Source organism: Pholcus phalangioides, unplaced genomic scaffold (genome assembly GCF_987345545.1).
Source record: "Pholcus phalangioides strain wild (caught in Gottingen) unplaced genomic scaffold, Ppha-v1.0 ptg000010l_1, whole genome shotgun sequence".
In the NCBI taxonomy this organism is placed as follows: domain Eukaryota; kingdom Metazoa; phylum Arthropoda; class Arachnida; order Araneae; family Pholcidae; genus Pholcus; species Pholcus phalangioides.
In genome coordinates this window covers 31515232-31524196 of record NW_028301603.1, presented here as the reverse complement: position 1 = coordinate 31524196, position 8965 = coordinate 31515232, and the positions used below count along the sequence as shown (strand labels likewise).

At 39.3% G+C, this 8965-nt stretch overlaps 1 non-coding gene across 1 annotated transcript; it reads left to right on the top strand.

Annotated features, from left to right (window-relative positions):
- Positions 1-3680: 3680 nt before the first annotated feature.
- On the top strand, positions 3681-3752 carry TRNAA-GGC (transfer RNA alanine (anticodon GGC)). The gene has a single exon. It is a non-coding gene; the product is annotated as a tRNA-Ala (tRNA).
- Positions 3753-8965: the final 5213 nt, after the last annotated feature.

The following is an 8965-nucleotide window of genomic DNA, read 5'->3' as shown; positions in this document are numbered from 1 at the left end:
TATTAGGCACTCTTAAAGTAACAATTTCTGATGACTTTATAAAATAACTTAATGAATCTTTGGGAGTTAGTTGCTGGAATTCCCATGTGCGCCTGACTCAGGATAATCCACATGGGGGATATACATTGTGTATCCACGAATTCTTGGGGGCGGAGAAGGGGCTAAGCCCTCTTACTTTATTGGGGGGGGGGGAACACCTCGAGTCCTCAGGTTCCGGTGTCTATGCCCAACTTGGTGTAGGTAAGATGAACACCATCACCATTGAATATTCACCATCCGCATTGAGATAATCGAATTTATGACTCAATAATAGGAATTTAGAACTCAAAAGAGAGACAAACTAAACATTTTTACGAAAATAAGAGGGCACCTGAACAACATTTTGCAGGAACGGAAAGAATGCACGCGTCAAGAAACAAAACTTATGGTCTACGTGTTAAAATTCGTAGTGTGGCACGAGCATCGAAAATAACCTTGACTGTGGCGTGGCTTAGAAAAAAGGTTGGCCACTCGCATTCTAAAATCGTATTAACATATGATAAGAAATTTTGGCTTGAGAGACCTTTATTTATCCTTCAACCGGCACAGCAGAAATCTATATACATATATAAAATAACATGCACTGAATTGATTGACTGATTCACTAACTGAGTCATCATCATCGAGCCAAAAGCGCTGAAGCTATAAATACGAAATGCGGTCGGTAGTTTTATTTTATAGTAACAGCTCACACACAAATTTTTTTTTAAATTTAACACTTAATGGGGGATCATAAGGGAATTCAAAGGTTATTTGGAGCAACACAACCGAGTCGAAATCACTGAAGCTATAAATACGAAATTTGGTCAGTATTTTCTTCTAAGAGGGAACTAAGAGGGAACTATTTTTCACTAAGAGGGAATTTTTGCGAAACTCAATCTCTAAAGGGGTCATAGGGGGGGTCCAAGTTTCTATGGAGGAACTTTAAAGCTATGAATATGAAATTTGGTTTGTTGTTTTATTCTATAATGTAAACACAGTAGAATCTCATTTATCTGAACATCAATTTTCTGAACACCTTTTCATTCTAACTCATTTTCAGTTTTCTATAGCCAATGATGTTCAACAGTTGGTATTGTCTTGGAACTTGAATCCCCTTATTTCCCAATTCGATAGTTTTGGTCTAATCCACTTCCAAACGATTGTAAATACCGTACTTGACAGCTATAGATGTAAGTAGGGTCAGATCCAGGTACAGTGTACTTTCCGGTCTTTCTCGAGCGTGGAATGTTGACAAACGAAAATGCGTTATCGAATTAGTTTCGAGATCGATTTCCCTAACTTTTCATTTTGCTAAACATCCTTCCGTCTGCATGTGTTTCGGATAATCAAGATTCTATATATAAGAAGGGATTTTTCGAAATTAAACCCCTAAAAGGGTCTAAAGGGGGAAATGTTCATAACACCAAATCCAAGCGAGCGAAGCACCGGGTAACAACTAATCACTAAATAAAATAAGGGAGATAAGAAAATGTATTGCATTGATAAATCAGCTTTACAAAATATCTGGGCTTGTCATTACTGAAACACGAAGCATTTATTAAAGCTTTAAAATAAAAGATTTAACGTTTTTAAGAAGGCGAGATATTACGTCAGTGCCGCCTAGAAGGGTACCTATCCGATATAACTGAGTAAACTGACCGGACGTCCTCTTTTTGACCGGGACAGTCCAGCACCTCCTAGAGATAGAAGGCCTCCGCACGCTGCTTGTGACGTCAAAAGGCAGTCCATTTTTCCTCAGAATATTCAGGGGAAAAAAATTCCCTGCTCGTGCCAGTATCATCGTTGTGCGGAAAAGAAATGACCGGGCTCAGAATTGGCGACATCCAATCACTGCGTGTATTTGTTAGCCAATCAGGAAGATTCTAGTCCAAAATAAGAAGAAACGAAAATAGGATGCTGTGTTTTAAAATGTGGCAAACTTTCTAGGTAGGCCGAATGACGTTTATTGAGACCCGTGCGGAGGCCTTCTATCTCTAGGAGGTGCTGGACAGTCCCAGTTCGAATAGCCCGTTTGGTGTAACAGCTGATTTTTGTACCAACCAAAAAAAAGAAGAAAAAAAGTCGATGGGTGGCGCCACTTGAAAAGGGCAGTAGCTGGAATTGCCATCCGCGCTGTGTTCCGTTTGACGGCTGATTTTTGAGTTGTCCTGGAAGATATACCAATAATTAACCACCAACTACAAATAATTTTCCAGAAAATGCTACTAAAATTATAATCCGCGCAACCTGTTGGAAAAACAGGAATTATTCAAATTTTTACAAGTTTCATTGTGCAGCTTTTCGCCCGTTTTGTCCGAACAAAACGACACAGAATTAATCACAAGGAGGTGGCTGCAACCACACCCTATCCAAACAATCATCAAAACTAGGCGCGTGTGTAATTTAAATTATATTTCAAAACTAGTCACCAAAATTGACACTTTCAAAATCTAACATTTGGGAGAAATCAAGCATAACTGATCCTGATAATAACGTCGATATGAAGTACAGTACATCTCTAGCTTCATGTGTACATACTTTAGTTGAGGCCTTGATATCGAGTTTGATGCATCTCTCGACTGCCTGAGTGTGACAGGGAAACCTTTCGGTGCCCCCTGATATGGTTGGTGTCGGAATTGATGAATGATATAATATCGTAATCACATACTTCCCGTACCAACAGGCAAGTATTCCAGTAAATGATTTTCAGTGCAATCGGTAACTTCAAAGTTCATCTTATGTAGTACGAAGTGTCTAATATTTCAGAGGCGGATTATTCTTGCTTTTAAAGTTGTTCTCTATCCAAGCTCTATCGAATGTCATCAACGATCATAGCCAACAGTAAATTTTCAGGGTGTGCAAAGAAGAACGCTACTGTATTAACAACTTTAAGTAAGTCGTCAAATAAATACCGCTCCGGACAATGTCCCGACTTTACTGTTTTGGATATGTCTAATAAATAGAGTATCGCTTGTCTTTGCTCAGCATCTTTCCGTCAACTTTTAGAATCAAACAACCTACAGACTCATACTCCACTACAGGGAGATTTCACATCCAGTAAGCCGTTATGCAATGGACCCCAGAATGCGATTTTGGCCCCGTGGATGCACCATCTATATCTGTGGTTCCCAACTTCGAGGCGCGAATGCGAGCAGATCTCCCTGTTAAAAAGTCTCGCCCCAGAGACCAACGGGACTACACAACGGTACAAATATTCAATCATTTCACTTCATTCGTAATTTCAAATATAGATGGCAGCACTAAAAAATCCCACGCAACTCTACATGCGCACTCAGACTGTTAGGTACACTCACTTTGTTCCAGATTCTGTAACGAGGCTGGGTTGGAAAATATCTCGGTAACGGGATAAATCCGGTGGCAGAGTCCTGGTGTTCATTACACACCATCTATATAATGAAAAATAGGAAGGAGAGAGTACACGATTCATCGAAAGACCGGTTATGAGATGAAGATTACAAGGAAGAAAATTCATCACAACCCCCACGGGGACTCGAACCCCGGTCTCTCGCTTGCCGGGCGAACGCTCTACCATCTAAGCTATGGCAGCAGATGGACTACTTCAACCTTGGAGCGTATGTATATGTTGAAAGGCACATGGAACATATATATATATGCTCCAAGGCTGAAATATTCAATTTGCTTCCATAGCTTAGATGGTAGAGCACTCGTCCGGCAAGCGAGAGACCGGGGTTCGAGTCCCCGTGGGGGCAGTGATGAATTTTCTTCCTTGTAATCTTCATCTGCACAAATAACCAGTCTTTCGATGAATCTTGTATTGACAAGTGGAGAGGACATTTCTATATGAGAGAGAGAAGTGTTCGTTGAAATGGAATGGACACATGATTCACTGTAGTGTTCTTCCCACGTGTCGCAGTCGAGAAATGTGCCTGACTTGTAAGGGGCCGTTCAAGTATTACATAAGCAAATTTTTAGCCATTTTTGACCCCCCCCCCCCCCCGTCAGCAAAATTTCGTCATCAGCTCTGCCCGTCTGAATCCTAAGGCATATTGGTGGGATCAGAGACGTACACGGGGGGGGGGCATAGGGGGCTCATGCGCCCCCCTCCCACAATCAAAAATTTATTTTTCTAATGCAAATAGAATGCATTTTATTTGCATTAGAATATATTTATTTGCATTTTTGGTCGGCTGAAGTTGGTTTTCTGTGGTTCCCAACTTCAAGGCGCAAATGCGAGCCGATCTCCCTGTTAAAAAGTCTCGCCACAGAGAGCAACAGTCCTACAACGATAAATCATTCAATCATAACACTTCACTCATAGTTAGAAAAACTGGTGGCAGATGGCAGCACTACACATAACACGCATTACAGAGAAACAAAAAACTTCACGTCAGGTTTTACTACACGTACACGCACATTAACGATTCGTTGGCGGTTCCGGGGGGGGGTCCAGTAGTAGGTAGGCCACCAAAAAATGGCTCGGGGATCCATGATGTTCTTAAGTCAGCCACCTCGTTGGGCAATTTGCCTGTTGTGGCGTTGTATTTGTATTTATAAAATATTTTTTTAAATTGAAATTTCGGAATAAAATACCTTTATATGTTATTATAATCAATTTCTGTTAATTTCAAGACTATGAACGCAAAATTTATCTTTAATAAATTAATTGCGACCTACCCTCTAAGTCATACAATGATAAATCGCATAAAGGCCCTTGGCCCACGGACCAAATATGGCCCCGGGGGTTATCTGATGCGGCCTGCCCTCGTCAAACCTAATTTTGTAAAAGAATTAACTAAGCGGTACATATTTACAGATCGCTCAAGTGTCCCGTGGTACAATTCCAGAGCATTTAAGCGGCCCATGGCAAATTTTTAGACCACTTGTTAATAAACCAAATTAATTGACTTGAGACGCAGTTCCAGAACAATTAAGCGATCCGTGACACATTTAGAGAGTGACATGTGACGTAGTTTTAGAGCACTTAAGTGGCCCCCAGTGCGGTTCTACATCACTCATGTTACCCGCGGCATATTCTTAGATTATTTAAGTGATCCGCGGCATATAATTGCGGATCCCTTGAGTGATGTGAGTGAACTTGCACCGTTCCAGAGTACTTAAGCAGCCCGGACACATTTCCAGATCACTTGGATCCGCGAAAAATTTAGAGATCATTAAAGTGGCTCTGTAGGGCACTTACGAATAGGAGGGGATGTCACTTCAAGTGCCCACAAACTATCAAAAGGCTTTTCTCGTTTTTGGCGCACCGAGTAAGATGCCATAAAATATATTTCATATATTCATAAAGGGTGGTTGATGACGTAAGCATTATCCAAAAGCCCCCTCGTCATCAAAAGTCAGCAAATCGGAAACCCCCTTCACCCCATCGATGATGACGTAATACTTGAACGGCACCTAACTTGTTACCGAGGCCTCAACTAAACTATGTGGACGTGAAGCTAGAGAAAGCTACATCAGATCTACGTTGCTATTGAAATTAGTCAAGCCTGATTTCTTCCAAAAGTCAGACTTCAAACATGTATACTTGGAAAAGAAACAGAAGTGTGTAAACACACACAGTGACTTAGCGAATCCTAGTCACTTTTGGTGAGTAGTTTTGAAATATAATGTGAATTACACAAACACACACGCCTACTTTTGATGGATGATTGGGTAGGGTGGGGGGGGGGACTAAAAATTAATTTTTGTTTATTACCCGAATTCATCACGTGTGATGAATTAATTCTGTGTCGTTTTGTTGCCACAAAATTGACGAAAAGCTCCACAATAAAACTTGGTAAATTCCTGTTTTTCGAACATGTTGCGCGAACAATACACATTGAAATATTAATGATGTTTTCATTTATTTTACTTTATTGAGCCATAAAGTAAGCATAACGAACTTTTTGCGTGTCGATCGTAGAGTTTTAAGTAATTTTAAAAGAATTCAAGAAAAATGCTCAATTTCCATAAACTTCAAATACGATGCCCGACCGGAAGATTTTCTTATTATTAATGGAGACAACTTTTCCGCACTATATCGATTTGAAAATAAGAAATTTATTTTTTTCGACCCACCCTATTGTGCTATCCCCTATATTCCAGAGAATTCCAAGAAATACGCGTGCACATACGCCGTACGTATTTTCCACGCGCACGTTAGCTTCTTACACATTTCAAGAGGATACGCACGCGTTTCTGGAGGGGGGGGGGGGGGAGTAAAGCAAGCCTCCTACGCATTCAAGGTGTACGCCGCGACGCCCATGCATTATCCAGGGTGGAAGTGGGATTTTTTGGAAAGCTTCTCATATTTCTTATTAAACATCCCTGGCGAAAATCACTCACTATTGACATTTGCCTGCTATCTGTATGTTTCCGGAAAATGTTTCTTTAATAATAGGTGGTTCTCAATTACGTCGTAATTTGACAACTGTTCTGGTTCCGTCTAATTGAAACTTGAATAAAGAAAAGGGTACCACCATTCTTTAGTACAACGTACTTCACATCTAGTGTGATTGTACTTAACCTCGTACTAAATATTAGCTACATAATTACTCGTTGCCGTTGCTAGTTGATGCGAAGTACCGAGCACTAAGCTCTCGTCTTCTTCGTCTTGGTTTCTCTACTTAGGTAGAGATATTGATCAGTCAATGGCAAAATGGTTGCTTAAAAACAACCACCAGTACATTTTTTTTTAAAATTATATATAACCCTTTATATATAAAATATTCTTACTAATACAAAACAATATCGATATACTGTTAACAGTTTTCAGGGGTTAAAACATCTTCTACCCCATCAGATTACACTTACTTTCAAAAATAAATCTCGTCGATTGCAAACATTCCAAATATCTACAATATTAAACAATCAGTTTCACAAAGTGATTAACACAACATAAGCATTTACAGCATATTTTGCGATATATTTCCATTTAGACAAAAAAATGATATGTGTATATACATGAGAAACTCCAACAATGTCACCAAAACCATTCAATATGATTTCTAAACATTTGACAAATATATTTAAAAAATATATAATTATAAAATAGAAAAATAGAGTATAAGGTTACAAATCGTCATCATAATTTACAGAACCTCAATACACTCCTCAGAATCATATTATGTAACTCTTGAACATTAGAAAATTATATTAGATTAGAAAATCTATGCTGATTAGGTCACATAACAAATGGTTATATAATTCACATAACGTTCATATCATATACCTTTCAATTAAAATTAGATTTCGTTTACATGAACTGATATATTACATGATTGTATTTACATGAACTAATCTCACTACACCAATGTTAAAAACGGAATTGACCGGTAGTGATTAACATTTCCATCATTTTACAAAAATTTGACGAAATTTATTTATAGTAATATTTATCTATACTATGCTGTGGTACATTATTAATCTAATAAGAAATCATAATTACTTACATAAATAAAAACTTTTCTGATAAGTGAAAAGATATATCAAATGAAATCTTATATCAAATAACAAAAATGTTTTATATTCTAAGTGCTTAAAATCAATAAATAAATTGTTTTTTGAGCCGTAAAATCTCTCGGAAAAAATTGCTCATACCGATAACCATGGCCAGCTGAAGCACCAGATGGCGCTATTTCAAATTATTCATCTACCTTAATTAGATTTACGTTATCTTAATTATTTATGCACTTTATATGAAGTATCGACACCTAGAGTTTTGCAGAAAGAAAATTAAAAAATAAATTTTCTCATGCTAAATTAAGAAAAAAATTACAAATTCGCAGTTTGAGATTAGATGATTCAGTAGCGTCCGGTGTTCGATAATATATAGGCTACATATATGTAACTGGTAAAGCGCGAAGTTGGCCGCTTCGCGAAATGGCCAGCCCAGTTGACCCGGGCAATGTCCGAAATTCGAGCTTCTTTAGCCGGCCACTATATATTTCGATCTTTATATATCCCTATATCGATCCCCGTATAATTCGGAGTCATGTCACAGGTGAGTGACATACTACCAGTGATCTGCAAATGTATCACGGTTCACTCAAGTGCCCTGTAAATATGCCACGGTATACAAAATTTGGTTTGAGGTCACGGCATCCGAGGGCCAAATTTGGTCCGCGGGCCTTAGGTTGAGCGTATATGCGATATAGGGCCATGCTTATAAGTAGTACCCACACAACAAGATCCGACGTGTACCGATTCGTTAGAAATTCCTCAGAGGAATGTTTACGAGGTGCATATGTAACTGCAGAGCCCGAAATTAGCCAATTTCGTTGTAAATTGACCCAGCCAATGTCCGAATTTCAGACTTTGGCCGTCCAGATCGTGAGATCCCCGGCCAAAGTGCGATAACAAAAGACACAATTCGGGTTCATCGCCAAGTAGGCGTATTTTTTCATGATAACCATGTCCATGTTTGCTATGGCAACCCATTAAATCACGGCAGTCACGATGCGGTAATCATTTTTTTTTCATAATTTGACAGAAAACTATATGCTTACATTATTATATAAATAGTTTTTTCTCTCAAATTTCTCTTTTTCTCTCGTCACACGGAGCTAATCAAGGACAGCTACTGTACACAGCCATGTATGGCCATGTATTCACGTTGGCGATGAAAAAAAAATATTTGGTACCTACCAGACCATCTTACATCAGCACATCGAACATTGACTAGGGATCTCTGGCCACATCGCGAATTATCCGGTCAAAGCCTGAACAATTTCCGAAAATCGGACTTTGGCTAAAACTCTCCACCAATTCACGATGTGGCCACACTTCGGGCTTTGACAGTTACAAATATACCCAGACGTTCTCAAACCATGCACTGCGGTGCCCTGATGCGCCGGCAGCCTTTGTCAGGGGCGACGCGGAGCGATGACCCTGACAAAGGTTAGGGGCCGTTCAAGTATTACGTAAGCAAATTTTTAGCCATTTTTGACCCCCCCCCCGTCAGCAA